The sequence below is a fragment of the Drosophila mojavensis genome, unplaced genomic scaffold (assembly GCF_018153725.1).
Source record: "Drosophila mojavensis isolate 15081-1352.22 unplaced genomic scaffold, ASM1815372v1 contig_277, whole genome shotgun sequence".
Classification (NCBI taxonomy): domain Eukaryota; kingdom Metazoa; phylum Arthropoda; class Insecta; order Diptera; family Drosophilidae; genus Drosophila; species Drosophila mojavensis.
This window is the reverse complement of record NW_025318822.1, coordinates 472,085-492,915: the sequence shown is the minus strand read 5'-3', so window position 1 is coordinate 492,915 and position 20,831 is coordinate 472,085. Positions and strand designations below refer to the sequence as shown.

General features: G+C 42.7%; 1 protein-coding gene across 1 annotated transcript in view; it reads left to right on the top strand.

Annotated features, from left to right (window-relative positions):
• The window catches only part of LOC6573951 (nucleolysin TIA-1), a 97,625-nt gene that overhangs the window by 2,616 nt on the left and 74,178 nt on the right, over window positions 1-20,831 (top strand). The window lies entirely within an intron of this gene.

Sequence of the window (20,831 nt, the reverse complement as noted above, 5' to 3'; positions counted from 1 at the left end):
TTCGTGCCAGAGCCTCTGGCTAAAACTCTGAGCTGAGAGAATTCCAATAAGTCATAATTTTAACAGACACTCTCGGCTCTTATTTTGTTGTTGTATATTTTTGTGAAACTGTAACCTGAATGGCCGAATTCGTACATTCGTGTATTCGCATGCCATAGCAATAACAAGAATTGCACACGCATTCTGAAATGAATTATTGTCGGCAGGCCAGGGCAGAGTCCGGAAGCGATGGATGCCAGTGGGCGAGTGGGCCCAAATGTCAAACGTTGGCATTACAAGCATAAATATCAGTTACAATTTTCATATTTGCAGCCGCAAATACAAAATTTGATACAGACTGTGAGCTGCCTGGGAGCTGAATTATTTTTGGTGTCGTTGGGTGTCGGAGCGGGTCGAAGCGGGTCGGAGCGGGCCGGAGAAATTGCACAAAACGAGGAGATTTACAACTTAAAAACAACTTAGGCCAGAACTTGATAACAAAGCGCAGACCAGACCCTCGCCTCCTGCGTTGCTAATGGCACAAACTCTATAGGAGTACACAAATAGTTCCTGCGCCCCGCACAGTCCCTGGCCAAAGGCGGAAACAACGGCTCAGGAAGCTGCATGCAAATGAAACGTTAGCAGCGCCTGCCCATCGACTTAAAACTGTAATGAAAATGAAAAACAGAAAATGAAAAATGGAAAATAAGTATATATAGTTGGAATAGTGAAGTGTGTCTAGGTATATTATTAAGCCCGTCTCGCTCAGACAAAGGGCGAAGCGAAAGCAACTTGAAAATGAATTTAATTATCGCAGAGAAAAAGTGAAAATTCCCATACTCGCGTCTGGCAAGTTTTCCTTTGCCGAGGCGTTCTTGATGAGCCCGAAGAGTGTGAGCAAATTGCCAGACAACACGAAACAGCATAACTGCGAAAAACAAGAGCAGCAACAACAACAACAACAATCAAAAGCACTCCAGTAAAGTGGAGTGCCCGCCCACGCCCGCTCGAATACTAAGGAGGAAGATGAAAGAGAAAGATGCCCCAATTCCGTTTGTTGCTTCAAATGACCACACACAGCAGCGTCAGGACACAGTCGCCACTCTCTGATGACAATTGACTGGGCAATGAGCGACACTCCAGAGCTAATTAGCCAAGCGGGCAGAGCTCGGCGAGCGTTGGCTCCAAATGATTGCAAATTGATAATTAAGCACGCTGCACATTACCAATTCAAATATATTTGAATTTGCCACAAGCCAGAGACAGAGACAGAGACAGAGCCAGAGCGAGAGCAGAAGCACAGGTCTCAGCAGCCAAGCAAAACAGTTACGAAACTGAATCTGCGGCCAGCTGGTGGGGTAGCCAGCAAACAGACGAATGCATTTAAATTTATACAAACACATGTACACGCCACGTACGTACATACATATATGGACCGCAGTGTACGGTGCATGAACTTTCGAGCAGCACTTGCCAACACACATACCCACACAAACACACACACACACACCCACTCACACTCGCACTCACACATTGGCAGACAGCAGTTAAACCTATGCGACGCTCCAAAAACAAACTCCAAGATCTGAAGTGTTGCAGCAGCGCGCTGTGGCAGGTGGCAGGTGGCAGAAGGCAACAGGAGCCAACAAGTGCCAACGTGGCTGTGTAAAAAAAGAGACACTAACCGACAACAGCAACAACAACAGCAACAACAACAACACTTCCAATAACTACACAGCTACAGTGAATACCGCTATGAGCACCGAACTTTTTCATTGAATTAATTGGAATTTTCACAATTTGAAAAATAGTTGTAAAAACTGCTCAATCCATTTCAAATTCAAGACTTTTTATAAAAAAAAAATCTTGGTGAAGCATGATTTTATTTTTATGGAAAATAGTTATTTTTATTCACGAAAAAACTTTGATTTTTTGATTAAAAAAAGAAATTTAAAATAATTTGATATGCTAGATACAAAATTTGATTATTATTTTGTTTTTAAATATATATAAAATATATATCAATATAATTTAATTTTTAAAGAAAGTTAAAAAATTAGGTTAAACATTATTTTATTTAAAAAAAAAAAAATTCTTTTATATATTACAATAATATTTACATTAATATTTGCTGAAAAGTTTCCTTGAGTGAAGTGAATATATCAATGTCATTATCTTGATGAATATTGTTTTATTTTTTAATGTAAATATATCTCTGAAGAGCATTGAAAAGTTCTTAGTGCTTAGAGCTATATGCTATTTTTTTTTTTTTTTTTTTTTTTTTTTAATAAATCATAAGCAAATAGTTTTCATAGTCGTTTACGGTGTATGAGATTGGTGTCAAGATGTGTAAGATTGGCAATTTGGAAAGCGTACATATTTATTGAATTTGTTATGGAAAGTGTTTTATGTAAATATGGTAGAAAGTTAAAAAACCTGCTATAATAATTCTTGTCCCCAAAAAATATTTATTTTTAACAACGATTCAAATATATATATAGACTTAATAAAATTACCTTCAAGAATTAGAGAATCCTATAGAGATTAGCCGCATTTAATCTCTATCCATTGTCATCTTGCAAAGGCTTTCTTCACTGTATGCCGCATTAGTCTCTTATGCTGCGCACTGCACTTGCTTGTGTTTCTTTGACAGCATGCGAAACGGCGTGAACAAGTGAAGGGAAGGCTGGTGCTTCACTTTCGCTTTGCCGGTGGAGACGGCGCCAGCAAAACTTTTAAATTGGTTGGCAACACTTGCCACACTCACACAGGCACGCACACATGTACACAAGCGCGCAATGACAGTCGCTTCACACAGATGCATGTTTGTTTTGGAAATGAATTTGGAAAATTTTGTGCCCGGCTCTGCGCGAAAAGCGAGCGAAAAAGCAGCAGAAAAGCCATAGCCGTAGCCGTAGCCAAAGCGAAAGCCAATCCAGGCGAGGCACACGACTGCGAGCTGCGACTAAACGTAATTTGCCAGCAAATCATTGGAAAAGCGTTGAGAACAGCAAGAGGTAAAGCGAAATGGCAACAGCCGCCGAAAAGTATGCATTGGTAAATGTGATACATAAATACAGACATGCACATGAATGTGTGGGGGCGTGTGGGCGTGGGTGCGTGCATGTGTGTGACTACCACTCCGGGTGCGAGTGCGAGTGCGAGTGGGTGTAAAAGCCACTAAAGTGAAATGCATTTATCGACCGCAAAGCGTTCGAAATGAAATCTGTTTAAGGGATTTTAATACCCTGGCGAACGTGCTGCCAGTGTGTGAATGTCGAAAGGGCGATGGGTGTGTTTCTCTGTGTCTGTGTGTGTGTGTGTGAAATAAGGACAGGCAGGCGAACACAAAAAGTCAATGAATTCGTTTGGCGAATTGAAAAATTAATTCAGTTGCCGTTGCTGGCGTCGATAAGTAGAAGAAAACGAAAACTTTACACGCTGCCACTCACTTCATGTGTCTTGAACTTTCTGTGTATGTGTGTAGGTGTATGGGTGTGTGTGTGCGCGCTTGTGAGTGAGAGCTTTTTACTTACTAATGATTTCTCATTTCGCTTACGGTATTTCTGTGTTATTTGCGCTTTTTGTCTTACTCCGCGTTTTACAGCAACCATCGAGCCAACGAGCCACCCCCTCGGCCGGGCGGGCGGTCGGTCTGCCTTGTAAGCTCTGGAACAGAGGCCAAATTACTCACTGCCGTTGTTGTGGATTTTCCTCATTTTCTTCGTTTTGCTCGCTAACAACAACAGCAGCAGCAGCAGCAGCAACAACAACAACAACAACAGTAACAACAAACAGCAAACGACGAGAAGGAAATTAAGCAAAAAGCGCAAAGATTTATTTCGCTTTGATCAAAATTAAATGAATTGATTTTAATACGCCCCGTGGGCAAGATATTTTCTACGTTGGCCAAATGAAAACGCATAAAAAAGGTGCTACTGCCGCTATTGGCGCTGTTGCTGCTGGTCGTGGGCGTTGAACGATATTTACCATTGCCATGGGCGTGGCACCAGCCTTGGCTTGCCTCGCATTCCAATCGAGCGTGTTGTGTGTGGCCTCTTAAAGCTGCTCGGTTCGACCAGCTCTGCTGAAGCAGCGCACAATCAATTCTGGCTGAGTTAAGCACTTGATGCACAGCATAGAAGCGGAAAAATAGAGTTGCGCAAATATTAAATAAGAGAGCTAGCCCAACATTGTTTCGCAATTCTGACGAACCTCACTTAAGTCAATTCAATTTTACACCAATGAAATACGTTCGCTTGGGATAAAATGCAAAAGTGGGCAAAAAGTTATTATGGAGTATGAAATATAATAGGATTCAATTACATAATTGTAAATGTTAGGCCTGTCTAGAATATTCACATATTACTTGCAAAATTTAAATTGCTTCGAATATTAAAGTAAATGTGGGAAAGATAAAAAAAAAAATGTTAAAGACCTGAAATTTAAATTTATAAATTATCTGTATGATATCGAAGCTTATAAAATTTGATGGACTATTTGAAAGTGAACAAAATAAGGACTTGAAATGACGTATTATAATAAAAATTATTATTAAATGAAATTATTAGTGAGAACCTGAGTAATATGAAAGGTATTAGACAAAGAGAGAAATATATAGACAATGAAGCACGAACAGGACACAAAGTGAGGGAGAGAGAACTAGAAAAAGAGTAAGTGCAATAGAGAAAGAGCTAAAGAGAGAGAGGGAGATATATGTGTATAGAGACATATTTATATAGATGTGAGAGGAAAGGTATAGACAGATGTATAGATATCTAGAGATCAGATTAATTGAGAGCGAGACATACAGGAGTGAGAAGAACATAAAGACAGAAAGATAAAGAAATAAGAAATATAAAAAGTATTGTAAAGAAAGGGAAAAAACGAGAGAGTGAGAGCCAGAGATAGAGAAACGAGAGAGACAAGGAAACAAATTTTGAAAAATAAAAAAATAAATTAGCAGAAAATAATAATATATATTGAGTTTTATGAACTCTTTTTTATTTAATATTTATAAATAAAATTACATTAAGATAATAATATTTATATAGATAATATTTATTCAGATAATTTATATCTCTATAAAAATACCATTTAATATTATATAATATAATTGATAGCAACCCATTTGAAATTGTATTTTTAACTTGAGCTTATTTTTAATGTAATTAAATTGAAGTCCGAAGTAGGAATGTTCGCGTTTAGCCAGTTAAGCTTAGATCTCTTCGTGCATTTTAGAAAACGTTATAAAAAATACATGGGATTCGGTTGATTTCGAGTTTTTGTTGCTTCAATTTGAATTTTTTTTCGTTAGTTCAGTCTGCCAAATGGCAAATGAAAATTTAACATTTTATTGTTCACTTCAATTGACATTTGGCACTCGCATTCGCATTCGCATAGAAAATGAGGCTCGAATTCGCGCCATCGACATTTGGCTGCCTGCAAAATGTTTTTCACCGTCAACAAGAGAAGCGACAGGAACTCAATTTTCAAAATTCAGACATTGGCATCGCTCGCTGCACTTGTCTACCCTTCCCCCCCTCGCCGAGTCCTGTCGCTTAACCCTTTGTCGTCTGACCCCGTTGTCGCTTGGATTTCACCCACATCAAAACTGCCTGAGCGCCTGCCTAGTCGCTGGGGCGTGCTGCCTGCCTGTGCGTGGCTGTGTGTGGGCCTGGTCAACACTTTGGCACAATTTAAATTTCATGCATTTTTCATTAACGCCAAAAAAGGGTGACCACTTGAGTGGGGCATCCATTTCATGGCAGAGCAACGATACAACGACGTGCTCTATACGGCTTAAGAGACAGCCCAGCCAGGCAACCAGGCCATCTTAAATGGCCAGCTCTTTTACTGCTGCCCATATGACAAACAGAACATTTGAGTGCTCGATTCCATTTACATTCTGTGCTCTGCTTGGACAGTTTGTATCGATTTTGAGTGTCGCCTGCCATTCAGATGGCTTTTATTTCGTATTTATGTGCGGTGCAGACTATCGACCCCCTCCCAAGCCCCTGAGCCATCAGTGCTTTCGCCGCTAACTTTGGCACGTTTAAATGCATCGACAGCAGCTGAGGCTGAGGCTGAGGCACCGACTTTCCGGCTACGTGTGCAGTTTTTTACTTAACCCCGTGCAGGCGCACATTATTCACCTTTTTTTTCTCATTTGCGGTTTTATGCCTTTTCTTGGCTTTACCATAAAGTCATTTGGCTCTCGCTGATGGAATTTTAGAGTAGTCTTTGAGCAATGGCCATGCGAGCTCGACCGATTGCCAGTGATAAAACCAGCAAAAACAAAAAAACAGCGAAGCAGCAGAGTGGCTGAGCGTAAGCCGAGTTTAATGGGCTGTTGCTACATTTTACAGCATCAACAAAACGCACAGCAAACGGCAACAATGCACACACAACAATTTTATGCAAATAATAATTTATGAATATCCAAATATGTAGTTTCGGGTGGGGGCAGCAGCTCCTGCTTAAACACTAGCCAACACAAAATAAATAAAAATCAAAATCAAAATAAATATACTTGAAAATAAAAGCAAAGTGTAGGTAAATAAAACATGCAGCAAGGACGATAGACTACGGACTACGGACTATGGACTATGGAGTATGGACTATATAGACTATGTACTATGGACTATAGAGTGACCAGCCGAGGATATGGACGCAGGCCATAAAAAGTGCTAAGTAAACACATGTGCGTCTCCCCCCGGCCCCCGGCCCCTGGCCCCTGGCCCATGGTCGTGGCCAAACGAATGCCTGCACATAGTGTAAACACATAAATTTATGCATTTTCAATGGAGAACTGTTAGCATAAATTTACGGCCCAAAAAAACGCCAACAAACCAGAGCAGAGCTCGTTGCGGGGGTGGCCGACCACTGAGGCTGAGACTGAGGCTGCCAAAGCCAGGCAAAACAAGAGAAGCCAAATGTAAAAAAAAAAAAAAAAAAAAAAAAACAAAAACAAAAAAAAAAGAAAGGAAAGCGTAACAAAACAAAACAAAGCAAAAATAGCGTTAAAGCAGCGCAAAGCAAACAGTCAAAAGCTCGACAAAAAGCAAACAAACAAATAACAAACACAGCAAAAAGGCAACTCTGAACAGGAAAAAAAAACGAAAGCAAAAAAATCAGGAGAAAAAACACAACGACCCACGGGTCAACAGGCACTGTGGGCGGCGGCACAGACAGTGAGTGGGCGTGAGGCAGCTGCGAAAACTACAAGCAAGCGCTAGCAAATTTCGTCAATGGTCATGTGTTGGCCTACGAAATGCGCAATGATTTTGTGGCAGAGGCTGGACAACATATAGAATGCTTATCCGCTTATTAGCTGATCAGATATTTAAATACATAAGCTGAGTGAAAAAATTAAATTAAAAATTTATAATGCTTAAATACCCAAATACCTTACCTAAATAAATATATAACATTGAATATTGTCAATAAATTATGAAAATAATCCCAGACTCCCAAAAAAATAATTAAGCGAATATAATAACATATGTGAAAGAGCAGGCATAAATTGCAACAACTTTGAGGCTGTTTTGTCGATGTGTAATTGAGAGTGTAGAAGCTTCTCAGTTTATATTTGCTGCAGCTGTGAACTGCGCTCAGGGTTAAGCTCAGTTCAAACTCTACTCAGGCTTTAGTTTAGCCTTCAGCTCTGCCCAAACTTCAGCTCTGCTCAGGCTTCTTCTCAGACCTCAGCTCTGCCTTCAGCTCTGCTCTACATTCAGCTCTGCTCAGACCTCAGCTCTGCTCAGACTTCAGATCTGCTCTGCCTTCAGCTCTTCTCTGCCTACAGCTCTAAATTCAGCTCTGCTCTACATTCAGCTCTGCCCAAACCTCAGCTCTGCCCAGACTTCAACTCTGCTCAGTCTTGAGCTTTGTTCAGTCTTCAGCTCTGTTCAGTCTTGAGCTCTGCTCAGTCTTCAGCTCTACCCAGACCTCAGCTCTGCCCAGGCTTCTCCTCAGACCTCAGCTCTGCCCAGACTTCAGCTCTGCCCAGACCGCAGATCTGCCCAGACTTCAGCTCTGCTCAGTCTTGAGCTCTGTTCAGTCTTGAGTTCTGCTCAGACCTCAGCTCTGCTCTGCCTTCTGCTCTGCTCTGCCATCAGTTCTGCTCTGCCTTCAGATCTGCTCAGACTTCAGCTCAGACCTCAGCTCTGCCTCTGCCTACAGCTCTGGCCTCCGCTCGAGCGTCAGTTATGCTCAGGCTTCTGCTCTGCCTTCAGCTCTAGCTTCCGCTCTACTCTACTACTATGATCGAGGCAATCAATTTTAAATTGATAATTTCGAATGAATTTCAAGCATTTATTCCGCAGCTTAGACCCTTTTATTACATATGCTATTATCTCTTAGCACAGCAGCTAATTTGAAACTTTCGTAAGAGTCTTAGGGCAAGTTCTCTGACAACACGATTCCATTCATTTTCAAAGCGAAAACTTTACACAATGCCGAATAACGCTCGATGGTCCAAGGTGTTCAGTTTGTGATGGGAAGTTAGATTTGTGCTTGTGTCAATCGAAGCAATCAGTTTTCTGAACTGGGCACAGAGGTGGAATGCACAGGCATTTGGCTAGCGGGAGGCGGTAGGGGGCAGGAGGAACGCAGAAGGCGGAAAGCGGGGCCAAAGTCAAAACGATGCCGGAAACGCCATTGAAAATAGTTGAAAAGGGAAATTGAGCTAAGCCAGTTGCGCACAGCAGCTTACCAGAGGCTTGCCAGCTGGCGTCTCACGTTCAGTGCTCAGTATCTTGTTCTCTCTCCTGCTCGGCGCATACCACATGCACTTCCTGCCTGGCTTCTTTGCGCTGCTTCTTTGTATGAGCTGCTGCTGTTGCTGCTGCTCTTACTCTGGATAGATATTCCATTTGCTTTCGCTTGCTGTTGCCTGCCGTCTGCCCCCTGCCACCTGCCTCCTGCTAGCTGCCGGCTGCTTATGGAAATCCGCATGATGATTGCATATCCTTGGCTGCGTGGAAACGGGGACGCAGCCATATCCCTAATTCCGTTCACGAGGATGGGTGCCGAAACTTTGCGTTCATTTGGTTGGCTTGCCGTATTTTTCTTCATCGTTCCTTTTTTGGCTTTCAGCTGGCTAAACTTTTACTTTGCTCGGTTTTTCCCATTTTCCTCAACGGCAGCCCAGCCAGCGTCCTGCCAAAGTGTTTTTCTTCTTGCATTTGAAGAGCTTTTTCTTAATGTCACTTATGCATAAGTTCCTATGAGTTTCCCCACACTCACACACACACATACGCACACACACACACGCAGACGAGATCCAGGCGGGAGCTCACGCTAGTGTTTGCTTGCGGATAAGTGCAACGAGCACCACACACACACACACAGACACATGCTCCTCTGTGTGTGTGTGAGTGTATGCGTGTGTTTGTGTTTGAGACTAACTTGACGGCACATCCTCTGAGGGGATTTACAAGTGCTTAGTTCTATGTCGGAAAAAAACGCTTTAATATTATTATATTTTCTTTTCTATGCACTTGGAACCAGGCTACATGCATGTGCACCCTGCTACCCCCACCTGCTCCCTGCTCCACTGCTTGTGCTTTTGCCAGCTGAATAAAATTAAATTAAATGAGATATCTGCTCAACTGTCGAAATAAGATATAAACTGCCGCGCTCATCTCGGCTCTCCTCTGCTCAGCTCTGAGCGGGCACAATACAAATTGACTACAATGACTGCCTACCGCAGGAATCATAAATAATCAGCAGCAGCAGCAGCAGCAGCACAAATGCCAACACCCACATTCGCCCCTCGGCCTGATGTATTACATGTGTTGGCATTATTTACTTAACTCTCTGCTCTATTTTTGCCGCTCCAAAAAGTCAAAGTCTACGCTTGTGCGGCTCTGGCAGCTACTATTAGTGCAGCAGCAATCGAGGCGAGCAGCCGGAAAGTACAGAAGAACAACAACAACAACAACAACAACAACAGCAACAGCAGCAACAACAACAGCAACATTGAAAGCAGAGCTAGGGACCATGAAGAAGACATTAAGACACAGCATGCGTTACTTACAGCATCCAAAAGACGCACACCCACACGCACACACACACACACAGACACACATGCATATATATATTAATGTACACGGACATGGCCACGGCAGACATTGGTGGGCGTAAAGAGAAAGAAATATAATGCCAACATAACATTTAATCCAAGAAATTCCATATCGTTGCCAGTTGCTCACAAAAAAGAAAAAAGAAAAGGAAAACACAACGACGCAGCCAAGGAAAAAACTGGCACAGTGGCACAAAATTTATAAACACACATTATTAAAGCAAAAAAAAAATTAATTTAATTTTTCAACTCATATAAAATTTAAAATAAGTAGAATATAAAAAACTGCCTGGATCTAAGCAAACAATTCAAGCCAACATTAGTTTCTGCCCACTGTACTCAGATTCGCCCACTGTATCAGGTGCCTAGCTTGGCGTAGAGCAATGGCTCGCTCATGGCTAATGCTTGGCAGATCATTGCAATGGGCGCTGCTCAAGGAACATAATGCTTATTTCCACTGTGCTTATCTGCCTCGCCAGCGCACTGGGACAGCAGCAGCAGCAGGAGCAGCCGCAGCAGCGGCAGTTTGGCTCTGATGCTGGCTGCGGCGCACTTAAATTGCGCCCGAGAAAATAGAAAATAGAAAAGCGCACCAGAAACGCGGCTGCCAAATGCGCACACATACTGAAGGAGCGGCATGGAGGGGGCCAGTATAAAAGCCAGCGGAAGGAAGAAATAATCATAAAAATTATTTCAGCACACATACACACACGGTCACACACATGTGAGGTTGATCATAATGTTGCAAGGCGTCGTCCGCTGGGGAATTTCTGTACTTTCGATGCCGTCGCAAGATTTTCATTTTAATGACCTGGCGCTGGCAGACTTTTTAATTTTCGTGCTTCATATTTTTCTATTTACCCAGCGTCCACTTTCCCTCACTCACACACACGCACACACTTTCTCTCCCTCCCTCTCTCACCCTCTGTTTATGGGGCTAAAGTAAATAGAAGCAGGCGCAAATTGATATCCCGTCGTCACTTTTAATGCCTCCTGAATGCGGTTAATGAAAGCTCGTGTGCCTCGCTCGCTGTGCGCAGCTATTTTTAAATAACATTTTACAACATTTCTGCACACCTTAGTCACAGGTGAGCCAAGTCCCGTGCCCTGCGTCACATTAAATATATAAATAAATATTTCTTTTTCGTTATATTTTTCACTGGGCTGACAGAAGTTGTAATCACATCAGATTTTATGCTTGCAGCGGTTGTCTTGGGCGACATTGCGAATCTCATTAACATTTAATTAGACCATTTTGGTAATCGTAATGAAATGAACTTGTTAGCTGCCAGCGGCTGCCATTGTTCAGCTCCACTCCGCTCCGAGTCGGTCAAGCAAATTGTCATTGATTTTGCCGCTTAATCTGCTTAGCCAAACCTTACGGCCAGTCGAGTCAGTTGGCCAGTCGAGTCAGTTGTTTACCTACGGAGTGGAGTGGAGCATAAAATCGAATTAATTTGAGGTGTTCTCTGGCCGCATCTTATTTTGGCTTTTGTCTCCGGCTCTGACGCGCCTTTTGTGTGTTTTGTTTTGGGGCGAGCCCGGACCGATCCGTTGGTGGCCAACGAATGGTCATTTGACATTTGTCGACAAAACGTTTACATTAAATGTTTTGCCATTTCTTTGCCTGTTTCTGCTCTCGTTTCGTCTGCTTCTTCCGCCGGCGCCCGTCCACGGCGACATTCTTGAAATTGTGCGCATTGCCTTGGCAATGGAGGCCAGAGATATCGTCTCCATTGCCGCTGCCTGGGGAGCCTGGCGCTCAAGTTGAGACATTTGCGTTGACAAGTGTTTCACTTTTCAGCTCTATCTCTGGCTTTTCTTTTCCACGAAACTTTCCAAATATAGTTTTCGAAATGTCAGCAGCTGAGAGATCGAAGATGGAGTAAATATGATTTGGACGTTGCTAGAATTGTTCACTTCAAATGGGCAGAAAATTCAATTTTACGATTCCTGCAACAAATATCATGTGGCATTTGCAACATTTTTTAATTGCTTCCATTGATTTGATTATGCGAGTATTTTGAATGCTGCATATTTGCCATTTTCTGCAGCTCTCAGTGTGCGAGAGCACTTCTAATTGCATTATCCAAGCCAAACGAAACGAGACGAGACGTGTTGCTTTTATCCACAAGCTCTCCATATGCTTAGAGCTGTGCATTTGTCAAACGGAACGAAGGAATTCAATTAAGCACATCAGTCTGTCGGCTGCCTAGGGCCGTCTGCCTGCCTGCCTGCATATCAGGAATCACTCAATTTGCAATTTTTGTGAAACAGCAGAAACCACACGCTCCATTTAATGGCAAACAAATGCCAAAAAGCAAGTCAGCCCGCCCAGGCCTACGCCCACGCCCACGCCCCCACCCACGGCAAAGCCACAAATGTTGGCAGCTCGAGGTTTGTAAGCAAATTTTTTAATTTATTGCATAAAATGTTTGGGGTTTCGTTGCTGGCAAGCCACAAAAGCCAAAGAAATTGTTTCAATTTGTCATGACAATTTCTTTGAAATGAAAGCACCGTCTCTGGTGACAAGCGAAAAGGGGCGTGGCGTTGTGTGGCGCGGCAACATTGCCGAATTCAATTTGGCCTTAGCTGCCGCTTCCTTCTAGCGCGCTTTTAGGACTAAGTACGCAGCAGACATAGGTCTATGTTGTTCGTTGTTTATTTACTTTGATGTAATTTGCAATTTTCACCTTTCCGCTGGTATAAAAAAATAAGAGAATGAGCAGAGAAAGTAATGTACGCTAGAATGAAATAAAAACACTCCGAGGAAGGAAATTGTCGAAAGCCAAGCCATTATCAGAGGCGGCGCATCGAGAGTTGACAAATCGGCAGCGCCTTCCAAATGAGATTTAAGCCAGCGAAGCTGCGCCTTGGGTATTGGCTGAGGCTCAGGCAAGTGGGCCGAGCAGCAGGAGGTGGCGTTGCAATTTGGCCAAGACAATCGTAAATCTGATATTTCCCCATGGCTGGCATGAATAAGCAATGAATCGATCGCTATCTAAAATGGCTGAAGCTCAAATGGGGCTGGGCTGGGCTCCACATGTAGGTGGAGCAGATGAATATTGCAAGCATTGTGGTTCGCTTCTCAATTAGCTCCCGTGCAAGTCATTGTCTGTGTGTGTGTGTGTGTGTGTGGGTGTGGAGGAACTGGAGCTGCTGCCTGTTGATCCTTGACAACTTATGCTCAGATATTTTGACATGCAGTCGAAAAGTTGAGCCGAGGCACAGCCAGCTCACTCCCCTGGCTGCCGCTCGAATCGGGGGCAGACAACAGGGCTTAAGGGCGACCTGGCAGCTGCTTGAGTGCATTGTTCATGGCTGAGCTAAATGGCCAAAACAAAGGCAACGCCTGCACAGGACAATAAATCTCCTCGCCTGCCACTGCGCTGCATCCGATGATGCGGCTCTCAAGCTGCTTAGCCGCAACCCTGGCAGCCCTTAAAGACTGCTTGTCTTCTGATGCAATTTCCGCCGTGCCGTGGGAACGACTCCAGACGACGCCACAGACAGCAGCAGGAGGCGAGCATCTGCAGTTGATGACTGAGCGCCGTTCGCGGATGTAGCGATATGATTGGATTATTATTATTTTATTATTTATTGAGACGCTGTGCTAAGCGCTCCTGCCAGACTCTTGCGAAGCAAAGAAAAAACACAGACGTGGCTAACTGCATTTGCCCCATCCGCCCAGCCCACTTGGCCCCTCTTGCGGCTGGCCCTAATGGCGGCCAGACATGCAAGTGGCTGGCGAATCTTCATCGCCAGGCGCTCTATAATTGGCGCCTTTATCTCGCTCACCGCTGCCCAATTAAAGTTAGTTTGCAAAGTAATTAGGACGATTATGTGGCGCTCAAGTATCAATAGAAGGCAATTAAACTGCGACTGCAACTGCGATGGGAGCATCGATTGTCTTAGCCCGCTTAAAAATATTTCAGTTTTTTTTTTGTTCTGGTAAGTTTTTTACTTGCGCGGCTTAAGTGATTGCCATGGCAAGAGAAAATAGCTAAGGGAAAAAGCACTTGAGGCTGATAATCTGAAGATGGAAGAAATGAAAAATGTTTAATCACAGGTGCGATTGTTGTTGCTCCTTTGGGTTGTGCAGTGAAGGGCCTGAGCTGAACTGGGGAAGTGGAAGAATTAATGAATTGTTCGAAGAAGAAGAAGAAGCAGCAGCAGAAGCAGAAGCAGAGCAACACATGAGTCTTTATTTGATTACTGCTTGGTTGCATTCGATACTCGACGAGCCTCTCATTCAATTAACCGGTATCAGGTGAGGCCTATCTCTCTGCATTTGGGTTTCAATCAGAGCAATGGCATGCCATGGCAGGCCAGTGCATAGTTGAGCATCTGAAAAGTGCCTAATGAATTGCACAAGTGCAGGCACATCTTATATACAGACACAGCTGAAAGGAGGCGACGCGGTGCATCAGACTGATAAGTTTTTGCCTTGCTAATGAACTTCAGAGCGCATGCAGTAATTTGAAAGTCACTCAGCTTAATCCGCAAAACACAGCCACGCCTTCCGCCTACTACACACAAACACACACACACACACACATATATACACAAACATTGAGCCAAGTCAGAGATGTCGGAGTCAAGTCGAAGCTATGCCAAAAAGTTAAATTTTAATCTGTGATGTGGCAAAAGTTGATGAAGAAACTTAAGCTTGGGCGAAACGAACCATTTGCAGTGCGCAAATGTTGATGTGAATGCAAACACACACCCACGCACACACCCACGCACACACACACGCACCCACACACACACACAAACAAAGAACTATAGCTCTTCATTCGCACACTCCATTCAGAGTCGCTGGCAATTCGTTCGCGAGTTTTGATTTCCCCTTGCCATGGCCGAAGCAAACTGAAAAGGAAAATAATAAATAAATAGTGTTTTAGCGAGCTGTGAAAAGTTATGGGTTTTGGATTGGGGAGGTTGGGGAATTGGTGCTAAAAAGCATTTGTTATCGCTGCCCGAACATAAATTCACTTTTGTAATTATTTCTCGCATTAGTTGCTGAGGTGGTGCACGGAAAAGTCAGTCAGCAAATGTGAGCTGACCGTGCTCCATCATGGCCACCCACTCACCCACTCGCCCACCAGGCCCTCCCCCCCCCCTCTCCCCACACAGGATTCACTAAAATGAATGGACGCTGCTCGGGATTATTTGTTAAAGCACACAGCAGTCAACTGCTGCTTCAAAATAGCACACTCATTCACACACACACACACACACACACACACCCACACACACGCACACATATGCAGTCGCACACTCTTACACAACTTTAAAATTGAATCAATCATTCTCACTTTGATGCACATCAGCAACAGAAGCTGCCTTAACTGCTGCTGCAGTTTTATCAAAAGAAAATGCTTTCTACTCTCTTTCTCTCCTTCTCTCTCTCTCTCTCCCTCTCTCTCACTGTGCGTGTGGGGCTGGACGGCTGCCTGGTAGCATAAGCTGTAACTATAAACAAGCAGCTTATGTGTTTTAGACGCTCGCTCGCTCGCTCGTTCGTTCTCAACGTCATTCGGTCGATGTTGCTCCATCTTTGCACAGGGTGTTAATTTTTGTTGGTTTATGAAGTCGACTGGTTGCCATTGCCGTTGCCGTTGCCGTTGCTGCTGGACTGTGGGCCCTTCTCGCTTAAACACTTCAGGCACGGCAGCTGTGCGCAGTTCTAACGAGCAAAAACTAATAAATCCCCACGAAAATGGCTGCGGAAACGGAAGCCGTGTGTTGTTCTCTGCTCTGCTCTGCTCTGCTCAGCTCAGCTCTGCCTTTTTTGCCAGAGCTACTGGCAACACGAGTCCAATCCCAACTCAAACCCAAATTCAATGGAAATGCCTGTCTACCCGTGTCTGTGATGTGTTTTCTTGCTTAATTCTTATTATTATCCCAGGCATTATTATTATTATTGTTGCTGTTGCTGTTGCTGTTGCTGCTAGCTACTGTTGCTGTCGTCTTTCACAGACTTTCTTTTAGCTTTCTACTCAAATAGATATACATATATATATACATGTTTATATATAGTATATTTGTACTATATATACATTTCTTTCCTTTTTTCCTCTTTCCTCTTTTTTTAGAGCTTCTTTCATTCATTCGCCCGTTCTTTGGCGCTTGTCTCTGGCTGCGCACGTTCGTGTTGCTTATCGTTTGCTTGTATTATGATTGCCGTTGCCATTGTTCAGTGTCGTTGCCGTTGTCGTTGTCGTTGTCGATGTGTTTGTTGCTGTTGCCCAAATTGTTGTTATTGTTGCCTTGCAATAGTTCATTTTAATCTACAAACAGGATAATGCAAGAAGGATTCCGTAATGTGGCCTCAGCTCAACTTTTTCGACGCCTCTCCCCAGCTATGTTGTCGCTCTTTTCTTTTCTCTTTTCTTGGGCTTTGTCTTCCCTATCGCATGCTTTTTATTAATACATAGCTCAGCGATTTATACCTTCCCCATACCAGATCCCGAGAGTTAAGTTCTTCCCCCGTATCCCTCTCCCCCATTTCGTTCCCTTCCATTTCAGACATTCCCATTGCTGTGAATTGTCTACACTTTGCACTCCATTCTAAGCTCGTTTCATACATTTCAAGTGTTTCTTATGTTTGTTGACGTTGTCCAAAAGACTTTCTGCTCACTTTAAATAATAGTTTTCACTCTACATTGTCTGTTTGATATTGATTTTGTATCTATTCCCAGTATTGCTATGAAGCAAAGCTGTTGAATTCATAGCATTTTTGATGGAAAACTCTTTATATTGTATTGTATTATGAATATTTAGTATGAAAATCAGACATTTAATTTCGAAACGATTTTGATTACTTAATAAAGTAATTAAAGCTTTAGAATCATTATTAATTAAGATTCAGTATTCCAATTGTACAATTAATGTCATTTTGAATAAAAACTTCCTTCAAAGGGCAGCGGATCTTTGCACGTTGTACACTTTTATCTCATAAATCTCTCAATAGAACTTCTCATCATAGCACTCTGAGATCCCACTCAAACAGCTGATACAAATTTGATATAAATATTGATAAGATATAAGTATAGATAAGTCTACATATTCCAATACTAATTATATCTCCTCCTATATATGAATATGTATATATGTATATATCAGGAACTGGGTCAATCCTGAAGCAGGATTCATAACACATTTTTGACAGTATATTATTTAATGTAATTATATATTATTTATAAATATATATTATAATTATTTATTTTTATTTTAATTTTGAAGCTTTAGCCCTTTCGTTTTAGCTCTTCTCATTTTGTATGTCGCTCACCCTGCCTCAGTGTTAGTGCTACGATTTCGTCTACAATAATTACGATGCAATCGAAACGACTCTCTCGCTGTCAAATCTAATTTTTTGCCTGATTCTCACAGCATAAGAAGACTTCTATATGCCATTGATCATATGAAGCTCTGAATTTGTTGCATTATGATACAATTTTCATATAACAATTCAACTTAACCAGTTCAACTACTTCACTTAAATTTAATGTAATTCCAATAAATAAATAATCCAAACAGAGATGATTCAAATGCCTCAGGACTATAAATATATAATTGATCAATGTTAAATGCGATACTCTAGTATATCATTCCTTGCTAGGAGCTCGATATTCGGTTTTCAATTGATGCTCCCCTGACAACGATTTGGAATTTTGAGCACTGTATGTGACCATTTATATTGCGCTGCGTTAAATGTGAAATCTAAAAAGTTGCGCGTGCAAAACTCGTTCTGAATATTCCCCCAAAGGCCAGTGGAGAGCTCCAGCAGAGAACGACGAACGACGAATGGTCATTGGCCACTGCAATCGCAAAAAGTTGGACAGCAATTTGAAAAAAAACAAGTAAGAAGGCTCCAGTCGAGACTGCTCGACTAGGAGATACCCTGAACCCTCCAAGCTGATATTCTAATCAGTCTGGACTTTTTTTATGCATACATACATACACATGCACTTATAAGCACGCGCTCTGCTGACTGCGCAGTTAGCAGCGACTGCGCTTGGGCTGCGCTGCAATGTGGGCAATATTATGAAAATTTATTTGTTGAATAATTTTTTTTGTAGACATACGATCTTAATGAAACTTTCAGAGCGTAATCATATGGTTAAAATATGTGTACATTCCAAAGCACAAGTCTCTAGTACTTGAAATGCGTTTTTTACAAATTGGGGGCGAAGGGGGCGTGGTATCCAAAATCTGTAAATTACAAAATCTTTGTATCTATTAACTTTATATACAACCTAAATTTAAAGTCTCCAGGTCTAAAAGTGTTAAAATTAGGCTGAAAAAACCAAGTCGATTTTTCGATTATTCTCGATAAAAAAGTTATCGGACGAGTTATCGAAAAAATAAAGCAAACTTGTACTACCTATGGTATACACGAGTATGCATGCCAAATTTCAGCTCTCTAGCTCTTATATCTTCTGAGATTCTTTTGCTCATACGGACGGACGGACGGACGGACAGACGGACAGGGCTATATCGACTCAGCTCGTCGTGCTGATCAAGAATATATATACTTTATGGGGTCTGCGATGATTCCTTCTGCCTGTTACATACTTTTCACAAAACCATTATACCCTGATTTCCCATTTTCAATGGGTTCAGGGTATAAAAAAAAAAGAAAAAAAAAATAGATATGAAAACTTCAGCTGCAAGTTCGAGTATGTGTGTGTGTTTGTGTTTGTGTGTGTGAGTGGGAAACAACAAAAATCTAATTGCGCACAAAATGAATTGATGTCGTTGCCAAGCGAAAATGAATGGATGGCAATGGCAGTGGTAATGGGAATGGGAGTGGGAGTGGCAATGGAAATGGGAGTGGGTATTGGGAAATGGGAACTGGGAACTGGGAACTGGGAAATTCGGAAACAGAGGGCAGACATCCACGCAGACGAGAGCAGCGCTGAAGGCCCTTTTCGGGGAAAGCCAGCCTCTCGAGTGTTTTATTAAGCGCATGTATCTAATTTCGAAACGGGGCTCAAGTGGCCAAAGTGGACATTGGCTGGCAGGACGAGGGGGACGCGGCACGACGGGCCGAACTAATTTATGGCGCTCCATTAAAACTTGAGTTCAATTGCCAAAAATTTCATAAAAATTTTATTTAAAAAGCAACAACCAGCGAGCAGCGCAAAAAGCCAAAGCGAACAAACACAGCAGCGAAATGAATTTAATACACATTTATATATGTATTTTGCTTATATATATATGTGTGTGTGTTTGTATGTTTGTGTGTGTGTTTGTATGTTTGTGTGTGTACATAAGAGATGCGCAATCAAGTTTATTACGTACTCGCAGTCGTCGCCCAAGCGGCGCCAAAATTGGACCCCCCTCAAGCCTTTGCAAGGCTGCGCTTTGAGCATGTCCTGGGCTGGCAGGACTCGTCCCGCTGCGCGCATTGCGCAGTTCATTTGTGCAAAAATGAAATAAATTTAAATATATTTTTAGTGCATTTCACATAAAACAAAAAGATGCCTCGCAGGCCAGCCCCTCCTCCTCCTGCTTGAGCTCCTGCTCCTGCTCCTGCTCCTGCTCCTACTGCGACTGCCTTCCTGCCCGCCTGCTGGGCAGCTTTTGGCTGCTCGTTTGCTCAGCCTTGGGCCGAATGCCACTTCTTTTATTTTCCGACCGTTTGCCGTCTCAGCTTTTCCAGCGCCTTTTATTGTTTGTAGTTTCCCCCAGCCAGCCACCCCGCCCCGCGTCTCTGCTATTGTCTCTGTTTACTTATTTACTTTTGCGCTTTATTATTCTCCATTAACTTGACAAAATGAGCAGAGCAGGAGGCGCAGACATCTTTGCTTGCTGACCACCACCCATTCAGTGGGCCGTCCAGCAGGACGTCCCCCAGCTCCGCAGCACCCACACTTTACTTCTTTCTCTCATTTTTCATAAAACATATAAAAAGAGAGACAAGAATTAAATAGATAAAGTCTTCCACGGAGCCTCATTTAGGCAAAGGACTTTCTGCACTGCACCACACAACACGCTTTCACATTTCACAGAGGGCTTTACAACTGATCCAGGTGGCTGGCCTAGTTCGAAAATGCTCATGAAAGGGACAAATTTTCATACTAAATGCGAATGCGTCTGGGAGACCTTTGTGCCAATCAAACGTTTCACCTTTGGCTTAACTTTTTCCCTTTCGCATTATATTCTTGCCTAACAGAAGAAGAAGAAGAAGCAGGAGCAGCAGCAGCAGCGGCAGCGGCAGCAGTAAACATGCTCATTACGCTGACAGCTCAGCCAATTTTCAAAAATCTGCCACAATTCTTTTGTTGGCAGCTAACCGGAAGTTTGCAATTTAGGCTCGGGACAATTTTTGTGGTGAAAGGCTTAGAAAAAAGGGCATTGTTGTTGTTGTTGTTAATGTTGTTGTTGTTGTTGTAGCTGCTGTTGTCGAAATTGTTGCGAGTGCTTAGCGCGCCTTAAATGAGTTTCTGCTCTGATTGTGCTTAATTTGTCGGCCTCGCTGTGTAGCAAACTCTTACGCAAGGCAGCGCTTTGCGGAAAATTAAAGAAAAGCAGAATTTCCATTGAGCATGTGTTAACTCATAAGCCAAGTACGTGTGCAGCTTGTGTATGTATGTATGTGTGTGTGTGTGTCTGTGTGTGTGTAACTGGGGCAATCTCAGAGATTAAGCCAATTAGCCGCTCTGGCACTGCGCTGGCTTTCAGCTTTTAACTGTTGTCCTTGCTTGGCTCTTGTCTTAGTCCAATTGCCAATCTAATGTAAATTCCATTCAGCGAC